The 18,150-nt window shown below is 47.1% G+C and overlaps 1 protein-coding gene across 10 annotated transcripts in view; it reads left to right on the top strand.

The window, feature by feature from the left end:
• Positions 1–9,527: 9,527 nt before the first annotated feature.
• Positions 9,528–18,150, top strand: part of TRERF1 (transcriptional regulating factor 1) — a 200,113-nt gene continuing 191,490 nt past the window's right edge. For 5 of the 10 annotated variants that reach the window (XM_081140325.1, XM_081140333.1, XM_081140332.1 and 2 more), the window contains exons 1-2: positions 9,850–9,975; positions 10,395–10,479. The gene's annotated coding sequence lies outside the window, so the exon portion shown is untranslated. Of the gene's footprint in view, positions 9,544–9,617; positions 9,630–9,699; positions 9,769–9,849; positions 9,976–10,054; positions 10,132–10,394; positions 10,480–18,150 lie in introns of those variants that run through there. The other 5 variants (XM_081140330.1, XM_081140329.1, XM_081140326.1 and 2 more) reach the window with 5 other exon arrangements.

The raw sequence follows: 18,150 nt of genomic DNA, 5'->3' as shown, positions 1-18,150 counted from the left end.
TGACTTATTATATAGTTGAATATTATTCTACACAACTATATAATCATGTTTCAAATTCTCAGAGCAATAGGCTGAATTGAAAAACTAGGTTGGGGTGCTTTCTGATGTGAAATTATTACCACTCAGAGGCCTATTGTGTTGTTTTTCTTCATTGACTTAATTTCATTTTCTATTTTAGGCTGTATCTATTGATAAGCACTCTGGGGTTATTTTTGTAAAAAAAAAGGTACATGTATAAGGTTTCACAGAGGGTTATTAGTGATCTGTATTTTCTTTTTGCCTGTATTACTTTTCTAAACTAATAACTTAAATAAATTATAAGAACTTGTCAATTGTTAACTAGAGTATCTTCCACATAAAAATTTTCTTGGACTATGTTTTTTATTTTGTAGACACGAATGGGCTAAGTTACTCTAGGTATGAAACAAGTGATTGTAAATGAGTGCTTCTAAAAGGATTCCAAACAGTGAGTTCCCTTAAAAAGATTAAGTGTAAACAATTTGGCAGTTCCTCAAAAAGTTAAACATAGAATTATCATATGACCCAACTATTTCACTCCTACGCATATACCCAAAAGAACTGAAAACACGTGTTCAGATAAGTACACGTACACTCACGTTCAAGGCAGCACTATTCGCAGGAGCCAAAGGGTGGGAACAACCCAAATGTCCATCACCTGATGAACTCATAAAGAAAATGTGGGACATGCACAAGGAGGAATATTATCCAGCCGTAAAAAGGAAGCTATAGCACGGATGGGCCTCAAAAACATTACGCTAAGTGAAAAAAGCCAGACAGAGAAGGTCGCTTATTGTATGACTCCATTTATATGGAGTGTCCGGAATGGGTAAACCTAGAGTGGGAAGGCAGATAAGTGGTTGCCAAGCGCTCCGGGGAGGGGAGATGGGAGGTGATTGCTTAAAAGGTATAGGTTTTCCTTTTGGGGTGATAAAATGTTTTGGAACTAAATGGAGGTGATGGCTACACAACATTGTGAATATATTAAATGTCACCGAGTTGTACACTTTAAAATGATCAATTTTGTGTTCTGTGACTTTTACAGATGAAGTGTGTCCCTGCACTCTTACATTTGTAGCAAGATTTTTGGTTTTCAAGGAAATGATAACGGATTAACTTAGTTTAGCCCATATGTGAGTGGAAAGGAAATTAATCAGTGATATGTACTTTTTTGAGTCATCTGAAAACAGTAGTCTGCCCTTATCCAGGAGGGATATTCTAGGACCCTCAGTGGATGTCTGAAACTGCAGATAGAACCGAGCCCTACATATACTATGTTTTTTCCTATACATACTTATGATAAAGTTTAATTTATAAATTAAGTACAGTGAAAGATTAACAATAACTAATAAAATAGAACAATTATATCAGTATATTGTAATGAAAATTATGTGAGTGTGATATTATTAAGTAAAATAAGAGTTACTTGAACACAAGCACTCAGATACTGCGACAGTCAGTCTGATAACCCAGATTGTTACTAAGTGACTAGCGGGTGGGTGGCATCTATGGCGTGGATACTTTGGACAAAGGGATGATTCATCTCCTCAGTGGAATGGAGCAGGATGGCACGAGATTTCATCACGATACTCAGAACAGTGCACAACTTACAAATTTATGAATCGTTTATTTCTGGAACTTTCCATTTAATATTTTTGGACCTTAATCGATTACGTGAAAGTTGAAACCCCTGAATGAAAAACCAAGGGTAAAGGGGGACTACTATAATCTAAAATGTTCAGAGGAACTGAGAAGCTGGAATGGTTACAAATCATCATAACGAACTCCCTTTGTCAGAGCTTCCCGATGTTCCTACAATATTTAATTACATCAAAATCCTCTGTTGGAATATATTCTGTTCATCTGCTATTGCCCTAGTGGCTCTTGCAATTCTTGGGATGTTGTGCCTGTCACAAGCACTTTTTGTTGTGATGTTGGCCGAAGAGTGAGAGGAAAAGTAAAGGTGAAGGGGAACGGGGGGGGGTTGTCTGCAAAATTTGGTTTTGGGAACTGTAATGCATCTAAAATTTTGAAATCTGAGGCTTCTCTCTTTGCTAATGACGGCTCTTTCAAACACCCAACCCTCTTTTCATGGAAATTCTTATATCATCTTGTTTTTCCTTTGAAAGTGTATAAACACCTGTGCACGATGCATACCAAATGAGCATCCTTTAATCATCGCAAAATCCTTTCCTGAAATTCATCATTTGTGATATTTCCATTTTATTTACTCTTAGCCTGATCCTGAACATTTCAAATAAAAGCCCTGAGCTGGGTGTTCTCTGCCCTTTCCAGACTCACTCTTGCCTTTTCCCACTGTACCCGATGCCCTGGCAGCCTGTCCTCCACTGGTCTCCCCAGTGGGCTCCCAGGCCCCCTGGCTTCCTAGTTGGTTCAGTCAGTGGCAGGCACACGCAGGGCAGAGGGCAGGGCAGAGAGACACCTGCCTCCCTCTACAGGCTGTGGGTTGACTAGGGCTGTGTTTTTTTAAAGAAGGCCTCCACTTCTGTTGTGTGACCTTCTCCTACAGCTCTAGCCATCGCCACAACTTCAGCAACAGCTCTCTCTCCATTCCAGAGATTTCTCTTCCTTGCCCTTTCTGGCTTAGTGGTTATAAAGGCTCCAGGCCGACCTTGGTCCTTTGGTGCTATACCATCCCTTATCTGATATATAACACCAAACACAGGACTGACGGCATCATTTGTGGGGCCCAGTAAAAAACGAAAATGCTGGAACCTTTGTTCAAAAGTTACTAAGAATTTCAAGATGGTAACCACAGGCATTAAACTAAGTGCGGGGCCTTTCTAAGCGCGGGGTCCTGTGTGACAGCACAGGTTGCGTGTCCGTGAAGCCCGCCCTGCCCGCACGCTCCTGTAAACAGCATTCACCTTAAATGCTCCTCAGGCACCTGTCGAGTGTGCCACCTGTTTCCTGCCAGGATTCTTTCTAATACACACTCTCATGGGTCCTCTCTCCCACTTCAAAAAAAATTGTGGCTCCATTAGGGGTTCTAGAAAAGTAGCCACTGTTTACACTCTGTGCAATTGGAAACTTAATAGATCCCCAGTAGGAAATTCACTTAATCTCTCTTCCTCACCCCCCCTCCCCCCCCCAGCTAACAAAGCCACTCATTGGGCCACCTCAGCCCTTGAGCACCACCTACCATGTACTAATCCCATAGCTGAAATGTGTCACTCCCAGGCATACCTTCTGGGCAGGTGCAGGAATTTTTAGCAGTGATTTCAACTAGTTAGTTGCTTTTGGCTTCTTGTACTGGATACAGGGTCTACTACATATTCGAGCTCTTTTGTCTCTTGGAAATATGACCTAAACTGAGAAACTTGTCATAGCCTGAAACCTATTTTCTCTCTCTCTGGCTAGAAACTTGCCCGAGATAGTGATCGCTGAGTATTACTAAACAAACACCAGTTAGGCCTCCTGTCTTGAGTAAGGCCTGCTCTCTCAATACCTTCCTTAACAGACATGGGGGTTGAGGTGACACCAAAAATTATGCCGTCCTACTGGTTTTAAATGGGAGTCAAGAAGCCCTTCTGTGCCATTATGTTTTGCTTTCTTTGCTTTAGTTGTTACTGAATCAAGGATGGCAAAGAAACTAGAGTGTGAGAAACACCCCACAACCATATCATTTCATTGCTTGAACTTGCCATAGACTCACTTGCTCTTGACCACTGAGCCTTCAACGGCTGCATTAGGTACATCACCACTCGTTCCTAAGGCACACATTGATTTGTCCCATCCTCATGGTCCCTGTCGCCTCTCAGAGCCTTCATTCTTCAGCCTTGGAGAGGGCACAGGTGGTATTTTCTTCCCCCTCCAGGTCTCCAGTTTTTCCAGCTTTAAAGTAGCTCTCTTGAAGAGCCACCTTTAACATAAAGGGAAGTGTTACACAGAAGTGTTCACTTCTTTGAAGGGTTTCCGAATACATTGTCTTATCTTTTCTCTAAAACACAAATTTTCTCTGAGGACAAACTTTCATTTCAAGTCAGGGTCATACATAAAAATAATTCCAGCTGTGTAAATCCAGAGTTGAGAACAATTACTCCTAGAATACACTAATGCTCACCAGGCCTAAATATTTAATTTGGTTATAAATTGGCTACATTTAAAAAATGATTTTTTTTTAATTGATTTTTTTTTTTTTTTTTTAAGAGAGAAAGAGGAAGGGGCAGAGAGAAAAACATCAATTTGTTGTTCCACTTATTCATGCAGTCATTGGTTGATTCTTGAGTGTGCCCTGATGGGGATCAAACCCATACCCTTGGTGTATCGGGGTGATGCGCTAACCAACTGAGCAATCTGGCCAGGGCATGACTTGGCTACATTTTCATTTCCATTGGGCTCTGATATGTCCTTGAGATAGGCAAATAACAGGGTGGCCTCAGGAATAATCCTTCTCTTGTTCAAACCAACAGCATTTCTTAGGCTTCCAGTCTGGACAGTTGGAAGGGGCCGGAGAAGTCTTGCACCCAAATGACAAATGAGGGAACTCAGAGCTGCAGTTCTGGACTGGGTGACAGAACCAGTTAGCAGAGTTCAGAATTTCGCCCAGTGCATTGGATCCCTAATCCATGCAATTTTGAAGTGATTCTGCAGAGATGTACATTTTTGGGAAAAACCTGCCCCTCAACTTTAACTTGCCTGCATTGTCCTCTGTGTGGTTGGGTGGGACCTTAACAATTATCTGTTCACCTTGCTCTCTAGAGTGTTCAATGCCCCCCGCCCTCCAATCTGCTGTTTTACCTGCCAGATGCAGGTGCTGCCCTGAGTGTCTCACAGTAACAAAATTGCCATTTTTGCATGCCTACTTATAAGCCAGTACTGTATTTTAATAATGTACATTAAAAATTAATAACAATTTACAATAACTGAATAAATCTGATAATTAAAATTTTAATGATTTAGAATATAATTATTTTATTTTTAATTATTTCAAATTTACTTGAAACATTTCAAACATTCAATAGAAGTATAATGAACAGCTTCAACAATTATCTATACTTTGCTAATCTTGTTTTATTTATCTCATGGTTTCTTGGGTAGGGGACCGGAGTATTTGAGAATAAATCCTAGACATGCTTCCACCCAAAATTCTCTATGCATCTCTGACAGAAGAACCGATGAGAAAAGCATAAACACAATGCCATTACCACATCTAATAAAATTAATAATTTATTAACATGTATATCAAATCCACATTTTATTTCTCCGATTGTCACAAAATTGCCTTTTTAGCATTGGTTTACTCAAATCAGAGCCACACAAGATCTAAACATTGTATTTGGTTTACTAGGCATTTTAAAAAACGTCATTTACATGCATTTGACCTTCACATTAAGCCAATGAAAAACGTAGGGTCCCACTTCACAGGTGGGTGAACTGGGGCTTAGAGAGGTTAAACCTCCCCAAGATCTCATTGCTGATCAGGGCTAGGGCCAGTCCCAGAATTTGAATTAAGATCTGCCCAAGTTTAAAAACTCCATCCTACTTCTTTCCCTTCAGGTTCCCAGAATTTTTCCTGTGTTGCTGAGAGACAAGAGGGCTAGTGGTTAAGACAGAGGGTTTGGGTTCAGGTTGGCCTGGATTCAAATTGGAGCAAGTTATGTAACCTCTCTGATACTCCACTTCTGTCTGTATCTATAAAATAAGAATAATGTAATGATGATGGTTTGGGGCTGATTAAATAGAATAACGAATGCCTAATACTTAGCACAGTGCTTGGTACATAGAAAGCACTTGATAAACCTTAGTGATTATTAGCATAGAGGAGAAAGAACCACAGGAAACTGCGGTTAATCCTTGTTAGTACCTGTTTAGGATTGAGGCTGAAGGGTTGGGAAGGGTAGGGGTGGGGTGATGGTTTCACATGCGTTGAGGCAGGGAACCCTAGATATAAAGTATTAAATAGGCACCCTAGGAGTTCTCCAGAGGCCTCGGCTGGAAAACAGTCAAACATGTCTTCTGAAGGCTAACCCTGGTTGTCTCCACAGAGAGAAAACCGGTGGGTGGCAGATAGGGTGGGAGACTTCTCAAAGTTTGTTTGAACTTGGAATCATGTGAATGCATTAAACCTATTCCAAAAAATATACTGCATTAAAAAACCCTCTTTTACCATGGGGATAAGTGCTGCAAATGGGAAGGCTAGGATCTAATGATAATAATAATAATCCCCTTACTTTTGTAGCCCTAGGAGGCGGTCATACAAGGCAGGACTTACACCAGGACTAGGCCTATTTCAGCTTGATTCGAATTTCAAAGATCCAAGGTAAATTTTTAATTTCCTCTGACACTTATTCTAAGACTTCACAACCAACAATCACAGATGTGGGATTAATCACGCTGTGAATTATCTTCAAGCATATGCACTGTTGAGGGTTCAATCTATTGGCTAAATAAGGTCTTTGTATGTATTATCTGTGCATTTCCCAGGTTTTTAGGACATTTTTGATGCTTACCTCACAGTTAAGATTCTGGCAACCCGATTTGCTAGAGTCCTTGGGAGGGGGGCACATAACCCCACTCACAAATAATCAAGAACTTGCCTAGATACTGTCCTGTCTTTAAATATATATTAACTTGATTAAACCTCATAACAACACTGCATTGTAGGTAGCATTAAACACATTTTACAGTCAAAGAAACGAACCAAGTAAGATTATTAACTTGCTCAAGGTCAGAGCCTGCACAACTAACCACTAGGAAACACTACCTCTGTTGGCAGTGGGCCAAACGGGTCGTGTTCCTTTGAAGGTGATACAAGCATCCTTGGCTGTGTAGCAGCACTACCCTGAGTCCCAAATCCCCAAACCTTCCTTCTCAGCAGCTTCTGGTTTAGGAGCAGGAAAGACCAGGGTGTGAATTTCCACCTTGACCTCACTGCTCGGGCAGTTTACTTACTCCCTGTCAGCCTCAGGTTCTTAATCTGTGCCTGGGAGGAGCTTTAGATGAAAAGGCCTCTCCTAGCTTTAGGGGTGTGTGCTGGGGTAGGAGATGGAAGGGCTGGGTTTTCTGGGCGGTGCACTGCCTTTTCCAGGTCTCTTGAGGAAACAGTGTTTTGAGGTTCTGTCCTGGCCAACTCCCTCCCAGGAGGTCAGGCCCCAGGCAGCGATGGCGCTGGGGCTTGGCAATTCCTCCTTCCAGAGGGAAAGGGCCGCCCTGGGGCCAGCTCCGACCACAGCCCGGAGGTCTAGGGTGGGTTTTTTTCTCTGAGGGAGTTAGAGATGACTGTATCCCTGGACGGCTTCTTGGAGGTAGTGACAGTGGAGTCGAGTCCAGAAGGTCCAGCAGGAGTTAGTAAAAAGAGGTGGAGGGAGAAGGGTTAGCGTCCCCCACCCCACCCCCAGCCGCAGAACAAAGAAGCAGGGCCGCCTTCCAGTCCAGGAGGAGGAGCTGCAGGAGTGGAGAGGTCTGGAGAGAAGAAATCTCACCGGGGCTCAGGGCTTGGCTTTATTCTAAGAGCGCTAGGGAGGGGGTGCGGAGGAAAGTAACCTGGAGTTTTAGAAAGACTCCCCTAGTCTCTTGGGAAGAATGGATCGGAGGGGGCCGGGAGGCTATCACAGAAAGCCGTCCGGTTGGAAGATGACCGACGACCGAGGAAGGGGCGGGGGGCAGAGCGTCTGAGCCTGTCTCCTCGACACTGCGCTGTCCCTCGACTTTGCTCACGTGGAAGGGCCCCACCGGGGGCTGGGCGTCGGCCAAACTCAACCAGCAGAATGGCCCCGAGCCCTCGCCTCTTTCGAGGACTCTCTGGTCCAGGTGCCCCAGAGTTAAAGGGTTGTGCGGGAGAACTTATCACTGAAGATGGACAACCGTTACCCCTCAAAATGCACAAGAAGCTCCGCCGCGTTTGGCAGCAGCCTCCTCCGCCTATGACCTCATGCTCTAAGCTCCTATAGAGCCTTCCCCCGCCCAGTCCACACCCAGCGCCGAGTGGGGGTAGGGTGAGGGACCGTGCCGAAGGTCTGCGTAGCCGGAGCGCCTTATGTATCCTGCGTGACATTTGGGGGAAGGGGCGCAACGATCTCCCCCTTACTGCAAAACGCATGGTTTAACTTTCCCCGGAGCAAAAACGACTCGCTGTCGTGTGCCCTCGATGAGACAGATGCCTCGAGCCGGCTCGAGGGGGTCTTGTGGAGCCGAACCACTTTGGTTCACGTTTCCTCCGACCAGAAAACACGCCTGGGAATGCTGGGTCCCGGGCTGGACAGACAGGCGGTCGCGCTTTCGGGGGACCGGGGGCAGTCCGGTTGTCGCCCTCCTGGCGCCGCCGAGGTTTGAACCTCAGGCTCGCCTTTCAGCCCGCGCCCTGCCCCCCTGCTCGCAGCTGCTCTCGGTTCGGGTGCAGCGGTTTCCCCCGCAGAGGAGGAGGAGCTGGCAGCGCGACGAGCGGCTCCCGGCTCGGGTTTCTGCACCAATGCCGAGCGGCCCCGGGCGGCCCCCGGCGGCCGTCCCTCCTCCCCGGCACCACGTTCCACAGTCATGGCGCGCGAGGAGGGGCGAACGCGCTCGGCGGCGGCGCCCGCGCCCCCTCCCCTCCGCCGCCCAGCCCGGCCCCTCTCCTAGGCAACCTCCCTCCCCGGCCCGCCGCGCGGGGGAGATGGAGACCCCTCCCCAGAGAGCCGCGTCGCCAGCGCCGCGTGCAGCGCCCGCTCCCCGCCCCCATCGGGGCGGAGGGATGGAGCCGCGCGCTACGCGAACCTCCTGCCCCTTCCCCGGCGCCCCGGCCTCTCTCCCAGCCCCGCCGAGGCCGCGGTGCAGTGGGGGAAGGGGGTAGGGGCAGCTGGTCTCCCCACAGCCCACCTAGACCTTGGCATCTCTGCGACCCCGTTCACAAACCCGAAACCCAAACCCCGGTCGTTAGATTGCAAAGCGCGTTACAATAACCGGGACGGCTACGCAGGAAGCAATCCTGCACTGGTCCGGGTCTAAGGCGGCAGCTTCCCGGCCACGCCACCTTCTCCTGGGCCTCTATTTTCCGGCCACGCCGGAGAGTCTGCCACACCTCGATTTGCTGACAGGTCCCGCGCCGGGCCGCCACTCGGTCCGCGCCCCCCGCCCCATCCTCGTCCAGTCTCGCCGGCCAACAAAAGGTGCAACCTCACGCACATGCAGAGCAAACAAATAAGGTCGGCAGCGCCGGGAACGCTTCGAACAATGCGACGGGCGGCCGGCGCCCGCCGAAGCGAGGCGCCCCGGGGGACATGGGGCGCGGGCGGGGGCCGCCGCGTAGGACCCGCGGGCCGCGGCGCTGGACACCTTACTTCCTGCTTCCCCGCCCGCGGCCAGACCCAGCTCTGCGGAGGGATATCTCTCCCCTCGACAGGCCCCCTCTCTCCCTCCTCCCGCCCTCCCCTCTTTTTGCTTCTGCTCCCCCCACCCCACTCCGCCTTTCTCCTTTTGCTAGAAAATAATTTGACAGTCGATTTGCTGACAGGGGAGGAATTTGCATCCTGGATTTAAAAAAAAAAAAAAAAAAGACCGAGAGGAGCTTGGGAACGGTTGCTAGGGGTGGGTAAAGGGTGAAAAAAAGGGGGGTGCCGGGGAGCGGATAAGGAGGGTTAAGGGAGGGGCGAGGATGGGGAGCAATGCTAAAGGTAAGGCCAGGTTACCGCGGCTCGGCCCCGAGTGGGCTGCGGCCGGGGGAGGGGCGAGAGATACATATGTATTTCTGTCTCCTTAGCACACCCCCTTCCCTCTAAGCGATGGCTGAGAGGCGGTGCATGCAGATGGGGAGTAAGTTTCCTGGAGGGGAGGGTGGATGCACGCGCGCGGCCCCGCGCTGCAAATTTCCACCGGGGAGGGAGAGGGGCTGGATGCGGAGAGTTTGGAGTCGCTTGCGGCGGAGGGCAGGAAGGGGAGCAGGGCCGGGAAGGGGGCTAGCGGGCGCTATATCTGGGAGTAAGTTTCCAGGATCGGGAGAGCCTGCACGCTTGCTTGCTAGTAAGTTTCTGGCCGGGGAGGGCGCTTGGGGAGGAGGAGAGGGAGGGGTGCATGTATATAGAAGGGGGGGAGGGGGGAGCAGATTTCCTGCGGGGAGGCTGAATGCATATGGAGAGTAGATTTCCTGAAGGGAGGGTGGAGGCGTAGACGGACCGAGTAAGTTTCTTGCTAGGGTGGTGGCGGAGGTGGTGGGTTGGTGCTTTGGAAACCCCGAGCTTCCTACCGGGGTTGGGGAGCACACTGTTGGGTGGGGGTGGGGGCGAAGGGCCAGGTTCCCTGCTGGGGAGAGGGGCTTGCATCTGGGGAGTATGTTTCCTGGCGGAGCGATATTTGTTTACAGGCTGAGGGCAGTACTGTAAGTGAGTAGCGCTTCGTGAAGGCGGCTCTGACATAAATTAATATTGAAATTACTCCATCAGCTCTGCTTGCCCCCCATCTCACCCCCCAAGCGGAGACTGGTCTTCTTGTCGGATTGCCCATGCACTTGTTGCAGAAACAGCCAAGGTAGGCAAGAAGCTTATTAAGTTTCATTAAAAAAAAATTAGTTGGGGGGATGCTCCGTGAGAAGATGGGGGGAGGGGAAGGGACAAAGTGGGGGGGGACAGGGAAGGAAAAGTCTCCCCCCACTTCTTTACTTTCACTATGTTAGCTGGGCCTTCTTTCTGCTTCCCTTCTTCCCTCTTCCCTCTCTGTGCTGCACAGCATCCCAGAAAGGGGGAGGGGTGCGATGGGCGCTAAAATTGGCAGACCCGGCTCACAGGGTGGTGGTGGAGCTTGCACTTGAATGTTGTGATGTTATAAAGCCTTCATTCTTCCTGCCAAGAAACCGCAGGACCCTAGGGATGTGCCTTTTAGGGGTTTTGACATGATGCATATATGTATGTATACACGCCTGTGGGCTCTTTGGGGGCTGGGTACACCCCAGAAGTTGAAGTGGCCACCCAAATGGGAGAAATGTGTAAGGGGGTAAACCTGCCCCTCCAGTCCGAACTTCAGTTTGGAAGACTGGGAAGTTGTTGCTGGTGATCTAAAGAAATACATAATAGAAAACACAAAACCACCCATTCGCTGGCGGAGGCCGAGAGCACCTGGCCGGCAGCCTCTGGTCAGCACTGGGCTGGGGCATGTGCGCCTGCCATCCTTCGGCTAAAAGAAAATGACTTCTGGTTCCTCCGTGTGCCTTGGACTGGCCTCTTAGAGCCAGCTTTGTGGAAACTCTTCCCAGACCAGACGCGGCTTTGGCAAGCGAGCGTCCGTGTTGAAGCCGGTTGCTAACAGCATGGCCTGGGCTGTCTTGTGGAGTGCATGGAAGTGATGCTTAGGAATGACGGAGCCAGGGATGGCTGAAGAGCTCTTTAAAAAAATGCCTACCTACCGAAAGCCGGCCCGGTGCACTTTTTAGCAGGCCTTGGAGCAGAGCTTTAAGAAAGGAGTTTCCAGTTGTCCCAGTTGGTACCAACCTTCTGCATCATTAACGGTTTCAAGAAAGAGGTCTGGTCAGGATGATCTGGTTTTGTGCCCACTGGAAGGATAACAAGCGAAGTACTCAGCAGTTAACTAGTTAACCAGCAGTCTTTGCGTCTCCCTGCCTCGATTTTCCTGGTACTCAGCCTGCTGGTTTCTGCAGATGGGTTGTAGGTCTTGGCTGTCAGGTACCCGGATTATGCTGGGAGTTTTAACTTTGCCAGGATAATTTTAGCACCGAAGGTTCAAACCCAGACATGCTTAGTAGGGTCAGGGAGTAAACACTAGGCAGTGTGGTTAACTGAAGTTGGTTATGCTTTCTGCAGTTCTATAGCCAGGCTCAATTCTAGTAGGGAAAAAAATGGGTTTAAAAATATTTCTCTGCATGTTACTGATGGACAGTGCTTTCTTTCTTTCCTTCCTGTTATCAGATTTCCAGATTGAGAATTTGTTATTTGGCAGCATGAGAGTTGAGTTAGTTGGGAATTAAGTATTATTGCCACTTCTCGAATGCTCCTAACTAGGCATTAGTTAAAACAAATTAACTATTATTTTTAACCCCTGCTCAAAACCTGTGTCTGGTTGGTGTATATGCTGGGACGATAAACAAAATCTTTATGTGTGTTTATCCCAGGATAGTGGAATTGACATGCCTACTCTCGAAGCCAAGAGCAGTCATTCATGTCTTTTTCCCCCCTTATATTTATGAGATTTATTTTATTGTCTTGCTTTGGCCATTAATCAAGTCACGGTAGCTTTTCCCCCCCTCCTCGCTTCTGCTGGGAATGTTCTTGTGGTAATAAAGGTTTGAAGGCCCATGAATCATAATTCATTCTTTTAAAAATATTGTGGTGATTGTCAGGATTTGATTTATAGGAATTGATACAGGGAGTGACACAGCTCTTTGGGCCCCACCCTTTTAGGCATGTCCATTTTTGCCAAAGATTTGTTGAGAAGCCAGCTTGACATCTCAAAAAAGAGCATTTCCTGTCTGCTTTATGGGCATTGAGGAGATTAATTTTACAGGTTCCATAGTAAACACGAGTCTTTTCACAGCTTGGTAAGCAGGCTTCCACAGAGCAGGCATGTGTTAATATCACATAGCATTTATGTGAGCTTGCTGTGAAAACAGTTCTATGAACTGTGTGGAAAGTACTCAGTTTTGCTTCCTTTAACCCGCTTGGGCCTGTGGTTTTTGTTGAGGTAGGAGCATTAATTATAAAAGAGGGGGCTGCTGCTTATATAATAAAGTGTGTGGTCACAAAAACAAAGCTTATTTATAATATTATTTTTCTCATCCTTTGATGGTTGGGTTGGTCGTAATAATCAAAAGCATTGTTTTGGGGGGAAAGTATAAGGATTCACCATAAAGTTGATTAATCAGAAAGTGTTAACATTGTCTTGCATTCAGTGGTTGGCTCAAGTTTACAGTATTTGTAAAGTGACAAAAAACTTTTAAGGTTGTTTGATGCTCAAAGCAGGGGGGGAAATGTCACAAAAGTGGGGAGGCTACCAGTTTCTAGCATTTCTTGGTTTCAGATTTTTTTAATTAAAAATGCACAGTTTGATCCATGAGTTCCATCCGCATCTGAAATTCTATCACTCGGTCTTGTGGAGAGGTCTCCAGAGGTCTCGACAGTGTCTTCCTGGGCCAACGGCCAAATTGCTTCATGAACTTGTGCGAGTTGATTAACTTCTGTTTTTGTCTTCTCGTGGAGAGGGTGGATATGTACCTTGGCATTCCAAAAAAGACTCTTGAGTGGCCTGGTAATCTTGACAGTCAACGCAAGGAAATACTTATGAAAGCCTGCCACTGCCTTGGGAAAAAAAAAAGTGCATGGTTGATACCCAATTATAGGTGCTAATAGAGAGTGGCACATAATCCCAGGCACCAAAAATAATTTCAGTTCATCTTGGAAGTTTCCCCTGCAGCCAGCTGGTTCACCTGTCTAATTATGCTTGGTCAAGTCTAAGGTTAATTGAGCAGACCAGAAAGCCTAGTGTGGTTTTACCCACTTTCTGTGGAAAATTCACATGTGGGTAATTGGTTGTATATTTGCTATAGGGTTCATGGTAATGATATTGTATTACTGTCACTTCTGGGATATCTCATATTTCACTGTGGGCATTTTTGGGGGAAAGGCTCTTGATGTTTTTATTGACTTTGAACATTGACATGTAAAGTAAGAATCCAGACCAGTGGTTCAGACCCCAGGCAGTAGACATTTGTGCTGGTTGTCCTGCTGTAAAAGCAGTTGAATTCAGCTCATTTTATTTCTGACTTCATAAAACTGTGATTTAGGGAGGAGAGAGGATTAGATTCAGCTGGGATCTTGTGGATTAGTAATATTTCTGAATGTGCATGTTGAAGGGGAACCAATAAAATAAAGGGGAAATTAAACAGTTGCTTTCTTTTGTGGGGAGAGGGAGACAAGAGCAGCTGGATCTGTTCTTGGCACGCTTTTCAACAAGGCTACTGTGGTATTTTAAGGAATAAATAAGCTTGATAACATGAGTTTGATTCCGTGGTTCTCTTAAACCCCCCCCCCCAAGTTAAATAAAATACACAACAAAAAGCCCCTGTGATATTTTATAGGAATTTTCGAGTTTTCTGGGCAGCTGCTTGTAGGGCCTACTGGTTAATTTGGGTTTACTGAGGAAATGGATGCTTTTTGCTTTTTCCTCCTGGGAGACAAGCTGAGAATGGGTGGGACACGCTGAGCTATTGGGCTGTTTTTTATAGAGGAAGGGGTAAAAAGAACTCGTGTGCTTAAATGACAGCGATGAGTCTGGGCTCATAGACGGCAACAGTTATTTTCATGCCATCACTGACTGGCTTGTTCATTCATAACATTCGGCAGTTACTTATTGAGCACCCATTGTTTGCTAGGCACTAAGTTTAGGCTCCAGGTATATGTTGATAATTCAAACAGATAAAATCATCTCCCTCTACCCATCCCCCACCCCTCCGTCTAGTTTACAGTCAGAGGGGAGGTTGACATGTAAAGAAATATATATTGCAAAACGTGATAAATGCTCTGATGAAACCCCAGGGAGCAGTGGCCAGGACTTTCTTAGCTAAGGCAGCCTAGAAAAGCCTGTCTGGGGGTTGGGGTGGGGGGAAACCGAGGGCACCAGGCAGAGGAGAGCCTTGGTGGAAGGACTTTGGATTTTGGGGCAACTGAAAAGAGGCACAGGCGGACTACAGGGAGGGGAGAGGGCACCCGAGGTGATTGATCATGCAGGGCTCTGGGGGCCTTGAAAGGTTTGGGTTTCATTCGAAGAGTAGTGGGAAGCCATTGAAACTGCAGTGAGAGCCCTGGCGGTTTGGCTCAGTGGTTAGAGCTTGGCCCCGGGACTGAAGAGTCTCGGGTTGGATTCCCATCAAGGGCAAGTACCTGGGTTGCAGGCTAGATCCTTGGCCCTGGTCGGGGGCATGTGCGGCAGGCAACCAATCGATGTGTCTCTCTGACATCGATATTTCTCTCTCTCTCCCCCTTCCACTCTCTGAAAAGCAATGGAAAAAATATCCTTGGGTGAGGGTTAAAAAAGAAAGAAAGAAACTTTGCAGTGAGAAGTGATACTCCCTAACCAATACATTGGTAGAGAGGGGTCAGGTGTGGAATTGGGGAGCACAGTAATGTGGCAGTTGGAGCAGGTCAAGTGAGGAGGTGACAGAAGGTGAATGGAGGGGAGCAGGCGGGTGTGAGACACACATTGAAGGTACAGTGGGCTGGGGCTTGCTGATGGTTTTGGTGGGGGTGGGGAGGAGGAATCTAGGATAACAGGTTTCTGACTAGCAGTTGGGTGGATGGGTGGTGCTGTTTGCTGAGATGGGGGAGAGAGAGGGAGGGGAGCAGAGCCACGCTGTCGCAGTTTGGGCTCCTCTGAATTTGAGATGCCTGTTCAAGTCAATGTGGCGATGTTAAGCAAGCAGTCTGATACGGCATCCAGTGCCAGAGGACTGGCCGGGCAAGAGATGAAAATGTGGGAATCGGGGTGGTGTTTTAATCCAGGAGACTGGCGGACATGTCCTAAGGAGCCTGGAGGGAGAAGGTCATGTGGATGTGGGTGTGTGTGATGAGGCCAGAAAAATCACCGATGGCTTTGACAAAATGGAAGCAAGCCATTGGTGACTTCGCGAACAGTTTCAGTGGAGCAATGGATTGGGCAAGAGCAGATTAGAGGGGGTTGGCAGGGAAATGGGAGGTGAGGAACTGGTAGTGCAGATAACCTTTGGGCAAAGCTTAACCCAGAAAGGGGGCCAGAGGAATGGAACAGAAGCTGGAAGGACGTGGTAAAGGGAAGGGCTTTTGGGGGGTGCTGGTGGTATATTTGTGTGCTGATTCGAAAGATCAGTGGAGAGGGGTTGATTGACTGAGAGCAATGGGTTGGGCCACCTGAGCAAAAGCCCTTGAAGTCTGTGGGGGAAGACCTGGCCTTTCCTGGAGGAGGGACACTTCCTTCACGAGGCCAGAGTACAGGTGCAGGTGAGGGGAAGGTGAGGGAGCTGTGCAAGGGCCCTGAGGTGCTCTGCCTCTCCAGGCTGAGGCCGCATCCTCCTTGGGAAGGGCCTTGGGCTCAGGACTTGACTCCAGCCGGAGACTGCAAGGGTTAAGACTGCATCAGAAAATTGTACTGCATTTTTTTGAACATTTGACTGCATTACTGAGCAGTACAGAGGAGAGCAGATTCTTTCGCTTGGGAAAAAGAGTCTTCAGTTAAAGTAATTTGGGCCTCATGTTAGATTTATTTGAAAACTATGATTGGAAAAAGACATCCGTGATTTTCAGCCCTGTTCAAAAGTTGGTGGGCACTGTGTCATATATTTTGAACAAGAAGCTCCAAAAAAAAAAAAAAGGGCAAATGTCTGCCTCTCCTTCAGGCTGCCTTTCACAGAAATATGCCATAGACTGCCAGCCTCCTCTGCCAGCCATGGGTCTGCATGGGAGATAGATGGGTGAGGAGAGAGTGAGAAAACCTGGGTTGGGGTCCACCTCCATCTTTGCTCTGGACAAGTCAGACTCAGCCTGTTTCCACATCTGCAAAAAGGGGGTGATACCATCTGTTGTCTCTCTTAGATTTGTGAGGATGGAATCAGATAATGTACGGAAAGTGCTATGTAAACTGTAACAAGCAGCAGCGAGGTGAATTGATCTTCAGCCAGATCCCCTTTTCAGATACAAAAACCTGACAGCCAATGAAACACTTCCCTTAATTTCCCAAAGCTTCTACTAAAAACTGTTCACCGTGTCCACTCCCACTGATGTTCCCTCCTCGAAACCACTTTCTATTTGGGGTTTGCACGTCCTCTGTGATCTCTTTAACGAAACTGATCTTACTGTTGGAAGGCAGGCATCAGAATGCTGCCTGTGAAATGTTAGTCAATAGAGGTTCAAACTCTGATTCCATATTTAGAATTTGAGACCTGTCCACCCAAAGGGCCAGACTAACTTAATTTGTGAACTGGGTGCAGGGGAACCTTGAACCTACCGGAGAAACCAGACCGTGGTCCCCTGGCCTTAGCAGTCTTCATTTGCAAAACAAACACTGAACGCAGATCTTACTGTATATCCTGGGAAGTCATTTCCAGTTTTAAAAAATAGCCCCTGCTTTTCACTAATTGGATCCTGGCATCTGCTCAGTAGGGTGAGGCTCTCTTTCTTTCTTTGTACATTAATTTTTATCTTGAAAAATCTTTAAACCGACACGAAAGCAGGCAGCGTAGTATAATGAACTCCCTCGTGCCCCTCACCTAGATTTGGAGGTTAGTCAGATTTTGCACACCTGTGGAAAACGGGACTTTCTGTATTTATTTGTGTAATAAATACAAATTGTCACTTTTGAGAGATCTGTGGACCCGATATCAGTCTGGTTTCGTAGAGAGGGGAAAATAACGAAAAATCAGAGAGGGAGGAAATGGATGCCGTCATTGAAATAACTAGTGTTTACTTAGCATTTTGTAGGTCCAAAGCCTCTGTTGCTTGTCCTATTTTCTCAGTGACTAGGAGGTAGATATTATTTTCATTTTACAGCTGAGGACAGTGAGGCTCAAGATGTAGAACTGAAAAAATATAAGTGATTAACCTGGAGGGAGTCACAGGACCAGCTAGCATTCAAAGCCCAGGATTAATGCTAGAATTTGAATGGTCTCCAAATTTTGTTGCGCTCTCAGATAGATAATGTTATACACTATTAAATAAGAATGTGATAGGATAAATGCAAAAGCTCATGGAAACCAAGATGTTCATCTGGGAATTTTAGGCTTTAACTCCAGTGACCTTAGTTGGAAATACTCAGATGATTTAAGCATGTTTTGGGCATTACATTTTAAAAAACTTGAATCGTCTGGCTCATTCTGGAGCACACAGCTTTAAGCCTGCCTCATAATTAAAGCCAAAACTTGACTTTAACAAATCGCATGGCTATTCTCCATCAGCCTTCTCCTCTCAGCCCAGTCCCTTCTGTGGGGCCCCTCAGTGGAGGAACCAGGACAATCCATGGTCATTTCTAGATAGTGTAGCCTTTAGTCTCCAGGCTCTGGCTTTGGACATAACTGGGTCTTGGGCAGTGTGCTACCTTGGAAAATTTCCTGAGGGCCTCAGGGGTCTTTGTCATAACAAAGGCTGCTCTGAGGGCCTCTAGTCGCCTTTGGGAAATTGCCTCCAACCTAACTTCTTTGCAAGACTTTTTAAAAGGAAAAGAAAAAAA

Source organism: Miniopterus schreibersii (genome assembly GCF_964146895.1).
Source record: "Miniopterus schreibersii genome assembly, chromosome: 6".
Taxonomy (NCBI): Eukaryota; Metazoa; Chordata; class Mammalia; order Chiroptera; family Miniopteridae; genus Miniopterus; species Miniopterus schreibersii.
The sequence above is the reverse complement of the archived record's forward strand: the minus strand, read 5'-3'. Positions and strand labels throughout refer to the sequence as shown.